Here is an 18,623-nt window from a genome sequence, read left to right as displayed (position 1 = left end):
TAAAATTAATGAAAAAAATATTGAACCACATCCATTTCCTAAAACAATCAATCCTAAAACTTGCCTCCTTACTTTACCTTTGTTAAAACTGATTTTACAGAAGCATTCCATTGAAAATGACAGAATGTAACTGTAAAAGACTGCACTTGAATAGATTTGTTAGATTTATATTACTAATTTGGTAAATGGTTTTGTTTTGTGCTTTTTTTCCTGATATAGCTTCAAAAATCCTTGTATGCCTTTCAATTTATTTGTTTAGAAAAGAGTAAAATTTTGAAGATGGAAAAACATTATCAAATGCTACTTCACTGAAACATACTGTGCCATGTACTTTGTACTACTTTAACAGAACTAGAAGTTAGTAGGTGTCAAAAATTAATAAAATAAATTTATGAAGCCTCTGTTTTCTTTTTATTCCTAGTGATTTGCTTCTTCATTATTACAAAGAAATAAAGGTATTTCATTTTCTCCAAAACATGATATTTTGTTTATATCCTTGGTTTATTTATGAACTATTCAAAATGAGCTATTTTAACCATAAGATACTAATCCAATTTCATATTTGTCTTTGTTATGGTTTTATTGAAGTAAAGTGACACCATGGTCATGACAACTCTTACCAAGGAAACTCTTTAATTGGGGCTGATTTACAATTTCAGAGTCTTATACCATTATCATCAGAGCAGGAAACATTGCAACACGCAAGCAGACATGATATTGGAGAAAGAGCTGAGCATTATACATCTTGATCTGCAGGCAGCAGAAGGAGACTGTGTGCCACACTGAACATTACTTGAGCATATGAGACCTCAAAGCCTGTCTCCACAGTGACACATTTCCTCCAAAGCTCCTAATAGTGATACTCCCTATGGACTAAACACTGAAACACACGAGTCATTAGACTTCAGACCAATACAAAAACAGAAGCTGTAATTCTGATTTAATTATGCAAATGCTCTTGTTTTTGGGCTCTCTATCCCAAATATTCATTGTATTTATGAATAAATAAATGGTATTATCTGTGGTGATATTCTGTTTCTGCTTTAACAAATAAACCATGCCTGAAAATCAGAGAGCTGAGCTAATCCACTAGTATCTATAGAGGATGCACAGTGATGACACACATATTTAAGACTAGCACTCATGATCCAGTGGCAGACAGATCTCTATGAGTTCAAAGCCACCCTGGCATACACAAGATTGATCTAGACTAAAAAAGAAACAGAGTCAGGTAGTGATGGCTCACACCTTTAATCCCAGTTCTAGAAAGTGACACACCTTTAATCTCAGCATGAGGAAAGTGGAGATGGGACATTTTATGACTGGGCAGAGAAAGGCAAGAGGAGACAGGAGCTCAGAATTCAGCCCCAGGTAGTCTAGAGACCACCATTCAGTCTGAGGATTTGTAGAGACTGTATACCCCATTTGGTCTGAGGATTTGGGGAAAGCAAACAGAATTCTTAGCTGTCTCCTTGAGTTTTCTGATCTTCCAGCATTTAACCCAATATCTGACACTAGGTTCTTATTATTAAGACCAATCAGAAATCGTGCTACAATTCTTTACTGAAGTTCAACTTCCACATCATAGAATTAACCATTTAAAAGTATATAATGTAACCATATGCTTATTCACAGAATAGTGAAACTATCATTATCATAAATGATTAGAAATTTTGTAGCAAGTTCACATAATCATTTCTTTGTCAAGAACTTCTGACAACTCAGGTGATATACCCTAGGGGTGAACCTACCTCTTCCTCTTCCTAATGGACATGAAACTAATAATACTAAGCTAGTTCCTAATAACCTATAGCTATACCCATATGTTAGGTCTCCCATAATCATTTAGCAGGGAAATTAATTTTTGGTGTAATGGTAACTGATATAAAGAAATTCAACTGATTAAAGAGCAGAGAATAAGAGACTAAATGGGACTTCTATATCACACATTCAAATATGAGGGATAATTTCAGAAATGGAGGCAGGAAAATTCTAAGAGCCAGATGTAGTAGACAAGTGCAAGGAAACTATTTCCTCTGAACAAGAAGGTCAGGTATCCATATATACACCATATATACACAAAGTGGTTGTATCTGTATCCATAGTATCTATACAAAATAGACCAGTACAAATCCCTGCATACAGAGGTGAGGTAGCCACTAATTCCCATGCCCAACATAGGATCTGTTGGCAATTGGTAGTGTTGCTAAGAGAGACTCAAGTTTCTTCAAATGTGTAGTCTCTGGTAAGTCAACCATGCTTCAGTGGAAGGTCAAGCTACCTAGACTACAAAAGTAGCACAAATTGGGTACTATGGGTTTAAATAACAGAAAAAGTGTAAAGGAAGACAGAGAATTGGATGAACCGTGTAGAGGGCTTGGATCTGAGAGGAGTTGGGTTAGTGTATTTAATTTGATCCAAACATATTGTATGAAATTATCAAAGATCAAATAAAGTATCCAGTTACTCAAAATTGTAACAGTACTACTTTTATAACACCATCATCTATCATAACAGAATCACATAATCTTTTGTGGTAACTTCCCAACACTTCTGCTTCCCCTTAACTTTTGTTCCTTACATAATAAATCAGAAATCAGCTTTCTCTAATCTCTACATTTCACATAAATAGATCCATAATGTGCAGCCTTTTGTGACAGTCTTCTTTCGCATAGGACAGTTCATTGGAATTTGATCCTAGTTTTAGCACGTAGCAGAACTTTATTCATTTGGTTCATAATATTTCATTGCATGAATGGACTGTGAGTATTTCCTCTTTTTAAATGTTGTAGAAGTTTCACTAAAGTATGGGTGTAAGCCTACAATTTAGAATGTAGTTGGGAATTGCACTGGTCTAGTGAAGGAGAGGAGGGAAGTTTCTTTTTAAGGTTTATGATTTCACTATGTGACTTGAAGCCTTTCTTTACAGATAATGGAGATCGTCACAGAAAGCCATAAATGGACATAACACAGATCATGGAGACTCTAACCCCTACAGACACATTTAAACCACATCCCCTGCATCAGTGATATACACACACACACACACGCACAGACATACACACACACACACACACACACACACACACACACACCCAGAGAGAGAGAGAGAGAGAGAGAGAGAGAGAGAGAGAGAGAGAGAGAGGGAGAGAGAGAGAGAGAGAGAGAGAGAGAGAGAGAGAGAGACTATCAACTTATAGTGGAGCCATAGGAGAGTTTCAAGGGAGAGTAGTAGTAATGGAAGAGAAAAGGTAATGTAATTTTACTTTGTTAAACATATTAAAATGATTAAACATAAAATCCTGTAGAGCTACTCATTCCATTGGTTAAAGAAGTTAAGTGAGACTTGGAAATTCGTAAAGAAAAATAATATAGTATACAGTACTTTTTGTCCAACAACATGGCACTAACATCTTCTCAGCTCATCAAAAAGCTACTGTGGATGGTGAGAGAGAAAGAGAGAGAGAGAGAGAGAATCAGAATGACAGAATGACAGAATGACAGCAAGGTAATACAAAGGAGGGGGAAGGTTTCCTTTCTTGCAACAACTCAACTCTTTCGGTATCGAAAAAATGTCACTCAAAAAGTATATTAATCCCATCCCTGGGCCCCATGATCAGCTATATAATTACTTTGTCTCAGCCCTTAGGGATCATTTTCCAGCCATATGCAAAACATAATAGCTTTATGAATAACATTTCTATCCACATTTACTCACAGAAATGTGTTTTGTATTTCTAATACAAATACTTCAAAGTAGAATTTCACAGTCATATGAATGCTTTATGTTAAAAATTTAAAACTATTCAATATTTTCCTGTATATTCATATACTTGCAATGCGACACTACATGTGCATATGGAAAAAGATTTCTTTAATAATTTCTGTTTTTAATGAGCAATATATCTGACCATATTTACAGATCTTTTATCTCTAGAATAATTTTTTTTTTTTTGGTTTTTTGAGACAGGGTTTCTCTGTGGTTTTGGAGCCTGTCCTGGAACTAGCTCTTGTAGACCAGGCTGGTCTCGAACTCACAGAGATCCGCCTGCCTCTGCCTCCCAAGTGCTGGGATTAAAGGCGTGCGCCACCACCGCCCGGCCTAGAATAATTTGATATGCATAAGTTCCCCTCATTTTTAGAATTAGCTGGACAAATTCTGCATGAATCCCCATAGGTATTGTGACTACAATTAGGACCTAGATTGAATGGATAAGAAACGGCATTATCCAATGATAGGTTAATTCATAAAAATGTATTTGTTAATATGTTTTTCTTCAATTGTTAAACAAAATTACAATTTTCTAAATTGCTATTTTGTAGGATTCCTCCACAACTGTAATTTATTTTTAATTGCTGTAAGTCATATATTTTGAGAGAGGAAGAGAGGTGATTTACTGCACATGTATTACACATAGCCACAACTAACCACAGAAGCATTTGAGACTGCCAAAGTCCCCAGGCAAAGGATCAACAGGGCCTATTCTGGTTGTAAGCCAGGCAGGGCCTCTTGGTGATCAGGTAACTATTGTAAATGTGATCCGTGGAGACAAATTACCTTCAGAAGCATGCATTCCAAGAATTTGTGCCAGCATCCCCAGCCCACGGCAATTCTTATTAAATCCCTTGTATTCTCCATAGGCTCACAAGTTAGTCTACTTGGACCTCCGCCTGATCTTCCTTCTTTTACACACTGTCTATTTAGTTTCTTCTTTCCAAACTTCTCTTAAGGAATAGTGATTTTCATGAAAGGGATGTAACAAAGGCCAACCAGATTGGTGAAATTAAAATACGTGTGTGTGTGTGTGTGTGTTTGTTAAATTTACACATATCACTTATAATGTTCCAAGATAAAAGTGATATATACTTATATAAGTGATATATAAGTAAAAAATATGTTTGTGTGTATGCGCATATGTGTGTTCAACAAATACCCATGTATAACTGTTAGCTAGGATTAACTCCAGCTTATTTAGTGGTATGTAATTATCATTACAGATCACCGATGAATTTGTTTGTGCTCCAGATCAACTGCAGACAAAAAAATCAGTTCATAACACCATCAAATAATCATCAAAATACACATTAATGCAGTTGAGTGACAAAAAGAATCTCACTTATCAGTTTCAACAGGTACCTATGATCTTTGAATAACTGATATACTAAAAGACAGAAGATCTTGCCCTTAATTCACTTACTGTGGAGTAAAAAAAAAATCAGGACTGTAGAGAGCATTATTAATGTAACCACATCTTGACTCAACATTAAAACTGAATGAATCTTTCTTATTCATTACATCTTTTAGTCATGAATCAGAGAACCATTCCTGACCATTCTACTTAACAATAATAATGATTTCCCAAAAAGAGGAACATGGGATGTACTCACTCATATTTGGTTTCTAGCCATAAATAAAGGACATTGAGCCTATAATTAGTGATCCTAGAGAAGTTAAATAAGAAGGAGAACCCAAAGAAAAACATATAGGCATTCTCCTGAATATTAACCTTCATCAGGCGATGAAAGGAGACAGAGACAGAGACTCACATTGGAGCACCAGACTGAAATCTCAAGGTCCAAATCAGGATCAGAAGGAGAGAGAACATGAGCAAGGAAGTCAGGACCGTGAGGGGTGCACCCACACACTGAGACAATGGGGATGTTCTTTCGGGAATTCACCAAGGCCAGCTGGCCTGTGTCTGAAAAGGCATGGGATAATGCTGAACATAGGGGACAATGAGGACTGCTGAGAACTCAAGAACAATGGCAATGGGTTTTTGATCCTACTGCACGTACTGGCTTTGTGGGAGCCTAGGCAGTTTGGATGCTCACCTTACTAGACCTGGATGGACATGGGTGGTCTTTGGACTTCCCACAGGTCAGGGAACCCTGATTGCTCTTTGTGCTGACTAGTGAGGGGGGACTTGATTGGGGGAGGGGGAGGGAAATGCGAGGCGGTGGCAGGGAAGAGACAGAAATCTTTAATAAATAAATTAATTAATTAAAAAACAATAATAATGATTTCATCACAGACACATTTGCTATCTTCCAATTTTTAATCTGACAAATAACAATTGATTCGATCACTTGTTAATTGCTAATCTTGGGTCTTCACTGCATAATTGTCTGGAGGTATAATACTCACCTAAATCCTATGGGAACAATGCTAAATGAAAAGAACAAAAACCTGAAAACATATTACCTGCTAAGCTCTGCCCTCAGGTCCGTATTTAGCCCATAAAAATAACACTTTAAAATAGATAGTGTCGCAGCTGTAGTTAGATAAAAGGAACCGTGGAAAATTATACACAGGTCAGTCTGATGAGGAACATGCTTGAGCTATTTCAGTTAATCATATCAATTTTTTTTCTGAGGTTGGGGTCTCCTTTAATGTTAAACTATTATGACGTTACTAAATGTTATTTGGTTATTTTATTTTTCATCTTTAAAATCACCTTTTTGAACAAAAGCATTTTAATTTTTGTCTCCTACTCAGCTACACTAAAAGTCCTTATTAATAAGGCAATGATTAATGTAACAAAGAAGAAACTTATGGAGAATGGACGATTAAGGGACCCTGTGACCTTTGATATTTTGCATTTGAAAATCTATGTAACTTTTTCCATAAATTACCAATGCAATGTAAAATAAATGATACCAAAAAAGTACTGCAAAGAAGTCAGTTGTTAATATAAGATATTCACATTTTCACTAACACCACCATCATATATTGTCATAAATTGATAATTTATTTTCTATATTTGGTATCTACTCATGTATTTATCATTAGATGGAAGAATCTCATGTAGCCCATGTTGACTATAAAGTCACTGCTTACCAGAGGTTAATCTTTAGCATCTGAAACCATGGTGACTCTGTCTCTTTAGTGATGGGATGAATGCATGTGTCATATTCTACATGCCCAGATGGATGTAGTGCTGAAGCTCAAATCTGAGATTTTGTGCATATGAGCAATCACTAGCTTATCAATTCATTCTTAGTCATAGATAGTATCTATAGAAAATGATATTGGATATATGACATAATTTTTTCTTCTAGAGTGAGCGAGAGAGAGAGAGAGAGAGAGAGAGAGAGAGAGAATGTTCTATTTTTCTGAAGAATTATAGCATGATATATTGGTGTTTCCCTTTCCATAGTTCTTTCTATTTTGTGCTTTTGTGTTTGATTATTCTTGTTCTCTCTTACAAGTTTACATGAAGTAGCTTTTAGTGTCTACTCAAATTTTACAGAGAAATTCTTGGTTCTATTTAGCCTGCATACTTTTCTCTAAGCAAGACAATATTGGCATATTTTATTGATTTATGATTAATACCTTGTGGTCCCCAGTATTCAATTACTATATGTTTTAACTATCAAGAACATACAGGAGGGATATAGTTTGAAAGATAAGGGTTTTGGTTCTCTAGAAATATGCAACTATCAGTAATATGGGCAAACCACTGATTAGGGGTTAACTTGGTCAGAGTCTATCTGGTGAATTTTGGGGAGTAAATATTTCAGAGAAAATGTGAGCATATTTTAATGTTTTTTGTTAAAATTTCCCTAAAACAAGTAAAATAGTTGAGAGTGCGCCAGTTTTTTTTGTGGGGAGGGGGGCTGCCTTATGGAAAACCTACCATCTGGCTTAGGAGATGAAGCCGAGATGGCACAGAAGTTTGGGTTAGAGGATGATTCTAACACTGACTTACCATAATTTTTAGATAAGTCATTTTCTTGGACTCATTTTCTACTATAAAACATGTCAGTTTGATTATAATCTCCTTGCTGTATCTTATCATATTTTAAATTTCACAAGTCTTGGTCTATAACACTTTCTGTCTTATGATGATATCTTGCAATAGCAGAAAAGTTGATGCATCTGTTTATTATTAGTCTCCTGACCTAGTATTCAGATTTTCTGAGTAAATTATTATACTATTCTAAAATTGATTTTAGAATTTGACATTTTAAAGTGGGACAAATAATTTTGAAATATAAAAAACATATATTTATAGGCTCAATGTCCTTTATTTATGGCTAGAAACCAAATATGAGTGAGTACATCCCATGTTCCTCTTTTTGGGTCTGGCTTACCTCACTCAGGATAGTGTTTTCTATTTCCGACCATTTGTATGCAAAATGCAAGAAGTCATTGTTCTTACTACTGAGTAGTACTCTAATACGTATATATTCCATACTTTCTTCATCCATTCCTCCATTGAAGGGCATCTAGGTTGTTTCCAGGTTCTGGTTATTACAAACAATGCTGCTATGAACAGAGTTGAGCATATACTTTTGTTGTATGAAAGGGCATCTCTTGGGTATATTCCCAAGAGTGGTAATACTGGGTACAGGGGTAGGTTGATCCCAAATTTCCTGAGAAACCACCACTCTGCTTTTCAAAGTGGTTGCACAAGTTTGCATTCCCAGCAGCAATGGATGAGTGTACCCCTTTCTCCACAACCTCTCCAGCAAAGGCTATCATTGGTGTTTTTTATTTTAGCCATTCGTGATCCTAGAGAAGCTACATAAGGAGAACCCAAAGAAAAACATATAGGCATTCTCCTGAATATTAACCTTCATCAGGCGATGAAAGGAGACAGAGACAGAGACCCACATTGGAGCACCAGACTGAAATCTCAAGGTCCAAATCAGGATCAGAAGGAGAGAGAACATGAGCAAGGAAGTCAGGACCGTGAGGGGTGTACCCACACACTGAGACAATGGGGATGTTCTTTCGGCAATTCATCAAGGCCAGCTGGCCTGGGTCTGAAAAAGCATGGGATAATGCTGAACATAGGGGACAATGAGGACTGCTGAGAACTCAAGAACAATGGCAATGGGTTTTTGATCCTACTGCACGTACTGGCTTTGTGGGAGCCTAGGCAGTTTGGATGCTCACCTTACTAGACCTGGATGGACATGGGTGGTCCTTAAACTTCCCACATGGCAGCAAACCCTGATTGCTCTTTGGGCTGATGAGGGAGGGGGACTTGGTAGGGGGAGGGGGAGGGAACTGGGTGGCGGTGGCGGGGAGGAGGAGGCAGAAATCTTTAATACATAAATAAAAATAAATATAAATTAACAAAACAAAAAAATCAAAAAAACAAACAAACAAAAACATATATTTAATGATATTAACCCATTTTACACACATTTATCTCTAACTAAAGCAAATATATTTTATATCAACAGTAAAGATTCAGAATCTTGATATCTTTTCATACTACGCATGTTTTATAAAGAAAATAGTAAGTTTGTTTACTATGAATTTACTCAAACTTTAGTTAAGTTTTTGTTATAGCTAATAGCTATTGTACACAAAGGTAATATTTTAAAAGACAGATTAAGTGGAATAGATATGTTTAAGCTTTCTAAAGATAGTCATACTTATCTAATTGTCATAGTAAAAACTTGTTAATTAAAATCTTACTAATGCTTTCACATCTGCAATATCCTAAACATCAGTTATTGAAGCATTTTACAAAATAATGATGATGCTATTAGTAAAACCATTCAACAGGTAACAGTATTTTTAGTGAGCTAAATTACTCATATTTTAGTTGAAATTGTTGCAGCAGCTTGACATAACATAGTAGTAACAATAACAGTAGTAGCAATATGATACACATTTATCTCAATCAAACACTACCTGGCTGCCCCCTTCACCTAGATCATGATTTTATTGAGGTTGATTGAAATCTTCCACATTATTTTACTAGCTAGAAAATACTGAATTTATCTTGACCCTTTCTATCTTACATTTTACTTGTGGATGTTATAATAGATAACTCTAAGTATATTTACTTCAAATATTCTCTAGAGAGTAACAGTCTCTCTGCCAAAAATACATAAAGTCTACATATGCACTGAACCATATTTTATTAATATTTTCAATGAGAGCTTTCACAGTGTAATCAAGCTAGCTTATGATGGGCAGATCATATGATTAGGGAAATGAATGAGATAGACACGAAAGTTGATCCCACTGCAGAGTACAACGAAAACATTCAACCACCAATGGGAAGACATTTGTGAACACAAGTAAATCTCCGCCAAACTGGTAGACTTTAGCATTTCATCATAAATACACATTATTTCTTAGTTTGCTTTTCTTTGTCATTTTTACCTGTCAACTTTACTACTTATGATTTCTTGTGTTTCATTCTCTCACTCCAAATCAACTTTCTCTCCATTTCCATTTACCCACTGTGAATCCTCCTCAACAGTACCAGTTTGCTAAGGATGTTGAATAATTTTAAGTCATTTCTAGCCATTCGTGTTTACTTTATTGAGAATTCTCTGTTGAGATATTTATCCTGTTTTTTTTTTTAATTGTCTAACTTTGGTTTTTGAAATCTGTTATCTTTTTAACTTTTAAACATAGTTTGAATATTAACCCTCTATCTCATATGAAGTTGGTAAAGAAAATTTACAGTTCTGTAGATAGCCACCTGGTCCGAATGATGGTGTCCTTTACCATGCAGAAGATTTTCATTGTCATCAGATCCCAGTTCTTAATTGATGATCATGGTGCCCGTACTATTGGTGTTAAGCTCAGGAAGTCATCCATGTCAATTAATCCATTTTTAGTCCCTGTTTTCTCATCTTTTAGGTTTAGTGTACCTGATTCTATGTGAACATTGATCCATTTGGGGTACATTTTTGTGTGGGGTGATAAGTACATATCTATTTAAATTATAGATATATTTTACACAGAGTCATTCAGTTTGCCTAGCACTATTTGTTCATGATGCTATTTTGTTTCCAATTTGTTTCTGGCTTTTTTTTTTAAATCAAAAATTATGTTTCTATGGATGTGTGGATTTATGCCTGTGTCTTCAATTTGATTAACTCATCAATCTGTTTTAAGCCAATTCCCGGTTGCCTTTATCACTATTGTTTGGTTGCATAGCTTGAGTTCAGAAATGGCGAGAACTTCCACAGTTCTTTTACTGTTGAAGTTTTTTTTTTTTTTGCAATCTTGTTTTGTTTTGTTTTATTTTTTGTTTTTGTTTTGTATCTCTGTGTGTTTCCACAAGAAACTGAGAATTTTCTTATCTATACCTGTGAAGAATTGTGGGAGAATTCTTGATAGGGATTTCTTTTGATAGGATGGCCAGCTTTACGACGTTAATTCTTACTCAGCCATGAGTGTAGAAAATCATTCATCTTCTGATATATTCTTCAATTTCTTCAAAGACTTGAAGTTTATGTCATCCTAGTCTTACACTTGCTTGGTTAAAATTACATCAAGATATTTTATATTATATGAGGCTATTGTAAAAAGTGTTGTTCCCATGATTTTTTTCCTTAGTCTATTTGTCATTTGTGTGTAAGAATAATACTGAGTTTTGTGAGTTAATTTTTTTAGCTAACTACTTTGCTAAAATTGTTTATCAATTTTAGGTTTTCCCTCGAGGATTTTTAAGTGTCACCTATGTATACTATCATATCACCTGCAAATGAAGATAACTTAAGTTCTTCCATTCTTCTTTGAATCTCATTGATCTCCTTTAGTTTATTGCTATAGCTAAGACTTCAGTGCTATTTTGGATAGACAGGAAGAGACTGGAGCACCTTGTCTTGTTCCTAATTTAAGTTGAATTGCTTTGTAGTTCTTTTCACTTAAGTTGATACTCACTTTGGGCTTGTGGTAAATGGCCTTCATTATAGTTAGGTATGCATTTTGTATGCCTAATCTCTCTAGGGCTTTTATCATGAAGGAGTGGTGTTGTCAAAGGCCTGTTGTGCATCTAAAGAGATGATTATGTGGTTGTTTTTCTTTCAGTGCGTTAATCTGGTGGATTTCATTGAAAACATTTCTTATATTGAAATATCCCTACACCACTGGGATGAAGCCTACTTGATCATGCTGAATAATCATTCTGGTGTGTTATATTGCACAGTTTTACATTGTGTTCATAAAGGAAATTGATTTGTAATTTTCTGTCTCTTTTAGAACTTTTTGTAATTTGGGTATCAGGGTAACTGTCCTTATAAAATGATTTGAGCAATGTTCTTTCTGTTTCTTTTATGTGGGGTAATTTGAGGAGTATTGACTTTAATTCTTCTTTGAAAGTCTGTTAAAATTTTTTAAAAAGAACCATCTGACCCTGGGTGCTTTTTGGTTGGGAGATTTTAAATGACTGTTTTGATTTTAGGAGGTGAGATAGGCCTGCTTAAATTGCTTATGCAATCTTGGCTTAACTTTGGTAAGTGGTATTTATCTAGAGAAAATTTCTATTTATTTTAGATTTTCCAATTTGATGGAGTACAAACTTTTAAAATATGCCCTTATGAAACTCTCTTGATTTCTGTATCTGTTGTTATGTCCTCCTTGTGAATTCTGATCTTATTAATTTGAATATTTTTCTGCCTTTTAGCTCATTTGGAGTTTTTTTTTTTTAATATTTTTTTATTGAGAAAAGGAGGAAAAAAAAAAACAAGTTTCCACCTCCTCCCAGCCTCCCATTTCCCTCCCCCTCCTCCCACCCTACGCCCCCTCCTCCCACCCTTCTCCCCCTCCCCCCACTCCTTTCCCCCTCCCTCTCCAGTCCAAAGAGAAGTCAGGGTTTTCTGCCCTGTGGTAAGACCTAGGACCTCCCACCTCCGTCCATATCTAGGAAGGTGAACATCCAAACTGGCTGGGCTCCCACAAAGCCATCACATTACGTAGGATCAAACCCCCGTGCCATTGTCCTTTGCGTCTCATCAGCCCTCATTGTTCGCCATGTTCAGAGAGTCCAGTTTTATCCCATGCTTTTTCAGTCACAGTCCAGCTGGCCTTGGTGAGCTCTCAATAGATCAGCTCCACTGTCTCAGTGGGTGGGTGCATCCCTCGTGGTCCCGACTTCTTTGCTCATGTTCTCCCTCCTTCTGCTCCTCATTGGGACTTTGGGAGCTCAGTCCAGTGCTCCATTGTGGGTCTCTGTCTCTATCTCCATCCATCACCAGATGAAGGTTCTATGATGATATGCAAGATATTCGTCAGTATTGCTCAAGGATAGGGTCATTTCAGGCTCCCTATTCTCAACTGCCCAAGGAACTAACTGGGGACCTCAGCTTGGGCACCAGGGAGCCCCTCTAGGGTCAGGTCTCTTGCCAAGCCTAAAGTGGTTCCCTTAACTAAGAATTGTGGTTCTGTGCTCCCCTGTCCAACCTTCCTTTATCCCAATCCTCCTGCTTTCCCAAGGCCCGACCTCCTTCCCTTCTAACTTTTCTCTCCCCATCTCCCCTTACTCCCAACCCTCCCCACCCCAAGATCCCAATTTTCTCCCCGGCAATTTTGTCTACTTCCCTTAGCCAAGAGGATAACTATATGTTTTTCCTTGGGTTCCCCTTAGAAACTAGACTTTAAAATGCTAATTAACCCAATTAAAAAATGGGGCACTGATCTGAACAGAGAATTCTCAACAGAAGAATTTCAAATGGCCAAAAGACACTTAAGGTCATGCTCAACTTCCTTAGCAATCAGGGAAATGCAAATCAAAACAACTTTGAGATATCATCTTACACCTGTGAGAATGGCTAAAGTCAAAAACACCAAGGATAACCATTGCTGGAGAGGCTGTGGAGGAAGGGGTACCCTCATCCATTGCTGGTGGGAATGCAATCTTGTGCAACCACTATGGAAGTCAGTGTTTCGGTTTCTCAGGAAATTCGGGATCAACCTACCCCTGGACCCAGCAATACCACTCTTGGGAATATACCCAAGAGATGCCCTATCTTATGATAAAAGCATTTGTTCAACTATGTTCATAGCAGTATTATTTGAATTAGCCAGAACCTGGAAACAACCTAGATGCCCTTCAATGGAAGAATGGATGAAGAAAGTATGGAATATCTACACATTAGAGTACTACTCAGTGGTAAAAAACAATGACTTCTAGAATTTTGCATACAAATGGATGGAAATAGAAAACACTATCCTGAGTGAGGTATCCCAGACCCAAAAAGATGAACATGGGATGTACTCACTCAAAATTGGTTTCTAGCCATAAATAAGGGTCACGGAGTCTACAATAGGTGAATCATTTGGAGTTTTTGCTCATCCTTTTGCTTGTCTCAAAAAGCCAACTCTTTGTTTTATGAATTGTTTGTATTGTTCTTTTGTTTATATTTGATTGATTTTTAAGTCCTGAGTTTGATTGTTTCTTAAAATATTTTTTACTTGTATATTTTTTTATTTGTGCTTTTCTATTAAGCTTTCTGGTATGTTATTAAGTTGCTAGAATGAGATTTGTCCTGTTTACTCAAGTAGACACTTATTGCTATGATCTTACTTTTTAGAACTTCTCTCATTTTGTTCCATAAGTGTTGGTATAACATATATTTGTTTTCATTCAATTCTATAATGTCTTTAATTTACTTATTTAAGTTTTGACCAGTTTTTTATTCAATAGAGTATTTTTTTTTCTGTTTCCATGAGTTTTAAAGCTTTTTGCTGTTTTTGTAATTGATATTCAGCTTAGTCCATGGTGGATTGATGGATGCAGGGGATTATTTCAATTTCTTGTTTCTGTTGTAACGTGTTTTGTGTCTGATTATGTGATCAATTTTGGAGAAATTCCATGAAGTGCAGATAAGAGTATACATTCCTTAGTGTGAAATGTTCTAGAAATATCTGTGAAGTATATTTAGCTTATAATATCTGTTAGTTCCAGTATTTCCTTGCTTTTTTTTTGTCTAAATGACTTATCTAGACAAAGAGTGGGCTACTGAAGTTTCCCACTATCAGTGTTTAAAGGTCAATGCGTTATTTAAGCTATAGTAATATTTCCTCTACAAACTTGGTGCCCTTGGGTTTGGGACATAGGTGTTAATGATTGAAATGTCATCTTGGTGGACCATTTTTCTTCGTTGAATATGTCGTGTTTTTCCCTATCTTCTGATTAGTTTTGGCTTCAAGTTTATTTTTTTAGTTACTAAAATGGCTATACCAGTTTGTTTCTTAGGTCCATCTCTTTGCGATATCCTTTCCCCAGACTTTAAATGAAGGTGATGTCTATCATTGATGTTGAGGTATGTTTCTTGGATGCAGGAAAAGAATGGGTCCTGTTTTCACATCCATTCTTTGTTGAATTAACATATATTTGAGAGATATCAATGACCAATGAGTTTTGTTATTTTGGTGGTGGTAGTAGTAGTAGTTGTGTGTGTGTGTATGTGTGTGTGTGTGTGTGTGTGTGCATGTGTGTGTATGTATTGCAATTCCTTTGCTTTGATAGTCTTCAATAATCGATTCCCTGTGTATGTATGGTTGTATTTAATCTCCTTAGTTTGGAGTTCTCCTTTTGCCACCTTCTGTGATGCTGGATATGCAGATAAATATTTAATAAATTTGCTTTTCTCATGGAATATCTTATTTTCACCATCTATGGTGATTGAACGTTTCCCTGGGTATAGTAGTATAGGTTGGCATCTGTGGTTTCTTAAAGTATATAACATGTCTGTCTATGACCTTTTGGCTTTCAGAGTCTCCAGTGAGCTGTCAGGTTTAATTCCGATAGGTATACCTTTATATGCTACTTGGTCTTTCCCTCTTGCACTTTAAATATTCTTTTTTTGTCCTGTATATTTAGTGTTCTGATTAATATGTGTTAAGGGGACATTCTTTTCTGGTCCAATGTATTTGGTGTTCTATATGTTTCTTGTACCCTATAGATATCTCCTTCTTTATGTTAAAAAAATTTCTTTTTTGATTTTGCTGATGATATTTTCTGGGCCTTTGAGTTGGGAATTTTCTCTTCATAATACTATTATTCTTAGATTTGTTTTTTCACAGTGTCCCAGATTTTCTGGAGCTTTGTGTTAGAACATTTTTTTTCTTTTATATTTAGCATCCCCTTTGACCTATGTATCCAATTTTAAAAATAATATCTTCAGTACCAGAATTTCTTTCTTCCTTCTACTCTTATTTTGGTGAAGCTTGTGCCTATTTTGCATTTCAAGAATACTCTCAGTTCAAGTTTTCTTCATTAGTTCCTATTTCTTCTAGTCTACTTCATGTTTTGAACAGATTGATTTATTTCCTTCCACAGTTTGCTTGATTTCTCTTGAATTTCTTTAAGAAAAATATTCATTTCTTCTTTAAGGACCTCTAGCATCATCCTACAAGCTCTTTAATGTTCATTTCTCAAGCTTTAGCTTTTTTGGAATATTCAGTTCAGTTCTTGCTCTGGTAAGGATTCTGGGCTCTAGTGGAGGCATATTGTTCTGGCTGTTATTGTGTTTGTAAGCTGACTATTGGCATCTGGGAATTGGATGATTATAGTATGGGTTATAGTAGCTGTTTTTGTTTCTGCTGGGTGAATGATTTGATTTCTTGCTTGGGTTCTGTTTCCTCCCTTGATTTTAGGAGAGTATTGTGCCAGTTTGCTATCTGGTGATAATTGTGTGTGAGTGAGTGTGTGTGTGTGTGTGTGTGTGTGTGTGTGTGCATGTGTGTGTGTGTGTGTACCTGTTTCCTTGACTTACTCAGCTGGTGTGTTCCTATTGGCTGATATTGGAAGCTTGGGTAATCGAATTAGTTGGGAGAAGGAAGGTTGGAGGAAGAGATCTTTGTGATCCTTTGGGATTCTGTCAAAGAGGAAAGAAGGACTCTAAAAGGCTTTCTACCTCAGAACTGGGTATAAGGCTAGGAGAGACTGAATCTGAAGGAGCAGAAAGAGAGGTGCGGATACCCGCTCAGTCTACTTGTTGTTCCTGTAGGAGTGGCATTGTGTTAGCAGGGAGTGCTTCCTAAAGTTGGTGATGGGACAAAGCAACTAGATGGGAGAGGGAGGTTAGAAGTGAAAGATCTTTGGGTTCTACAGGAGATCAAAACATGGGAGGGGGACAAGAAAGACTGCCACATGTATTCGGCTACAGAACTGGGATTAAGACTGGAGATTGGACATGGGAAACAGAATTAAAATGATACTGTCTAATTTGATGAATAGTAGAGCTATAATAATTTCTGAAGCCAGACCACATAAACACAGCAGGTTGTTTTCTATTGTTGTTTGTTTGTTTGTTTGTTTTTAACTTTTTCTCTCTTACTCTTTCTTCCTCAATTTGTTTCTTGGTCTTGTCTCTTTTGCGATTGTTGACCCTGAGAACTAAACTGAGAGCTAAGTCCTCCTGCTAATATGAGTCCAAGATCACACGGGGAAAGGCCCTTGTTTGAGCCATCAATTTCTGCCAAGGACTCATTGTGGCCTGACATGAGAGTCAGCAAGGCTCCAGATAATTGTAGCTTTGAGCCATGGTAACCTTTGCCAGGTGGAACCAAGAGCTTCTTCCCTCGCCAGTATCTGACCAAATTGCACATTAATGAATAAAATAAATATCATCATTGCTTTGACTGAATGACATTTTTTAAATGAAGCTTTCCCTCTAATACTAGGGAAGGCGGTGTGAAAATTTTCGGTTTGATCATTGAAAAACTGCTTACAAAAATGTATGAGAGGCATACTCAAGCCAACTTAGTATTTGGCAGATACTTTGCAAAATTGTTCTCTAGCTAAAAACAGTTGTGTGTGTTATTTTTCCTTTTATTGCCTGAGATTCTTAAAGATGAACTACAGAACTATCTTACAACTGAAGAGATTAAAAACGAATAATTGTAGATAGAGATGATTAAGAGCACTAGCTGCTCTATTAGGAGGATCAGAGTTCGGATCCAGCACCGACATTAGGCAGTTCACAAACATCTTGGTCTCCAGCATCAAGGGGATCCCATCTTTTTGGCCTCCACAACTCTCACACAACATGTGACACACAAATAAATAATAAAAGTAAATCAAAAAATAATTTAAACCTGTTATGAGATTCAAGAAAGTAAAATCTTAATAGATGTCATCAATTACTTGATTATTTCAATTGACAATATCTAATTATCATCCTCTGTGCTTCATAGGTTCAATGTTTTCCAGAATGATAATGGTGGACAGCAGGCATTCGATTATATGTAAGCTGGGATGTCAATATCACAACTCATTGTTTTGTTTTTGTCTGATACTGTTTTGTTTCTTTACGTTGAAATTTAGATTCTTAATAATGTGTGAATTTCATTTCCTAATTTTTCTTCTTCCTTTCTCCATTGTATGTCTTCATAACAGGTAGTGATTTTTTTCTGAAAGTAATTTTGATTATTGTTAGTCAAAACTTTAGATTATTGTCCTCTGTCATCTTAGAAAGCTTCTCTATAAAAATCTTTCTTCTTACAAGGAAAGTGTTTGTATATATTCTTTTTTTTTTCTGAACTTACCTCCTTAGATCTTTCTGCCATATTCCATTCTGTATTCTGTTAACATATTTAAGAAAGATATTTGAACCCTTATCATAGTCTACAGACATACTGGGATTCTGACCCTTGTATTCATAGTCCCAAACTAACTAAAGGAGTCATTCTGTTGTGATTAAGGTGATACAGGAGCACAATATAAGGCAAACATAATTTAAAAGGCTAGAGCTTCTGAAAAAGAAAGTTCATTCTGAGAAATGAAGAACTACTGGAAAATACTCTAACTTCTTTAGTGAGTCTTAATCCTCTTATACATCACTTCCCAGTAGAACTAAAATGCTTGTAGCTCTAAATTATTATAAGCACAGATCACTAGGTTAAGTGTCGGCTTAAC

This window comes from Microtus oregoni, unplaced genomic scaffold (assembly GCF_018167655.1).
Source record: "Microtus oregoni isolate MIOR12 unplaced genomic scaffold, Mior012 000043F_ref0000047, whole genome shotgun sequence".
NCBI lineage: Eukaryota > Metazoa > Chordata > Mammalia > Rodentia > Cricetidae > Microtus > Microtus oregoni.
Note: the sequence above shows the minus strand (reverse complement) of the source record.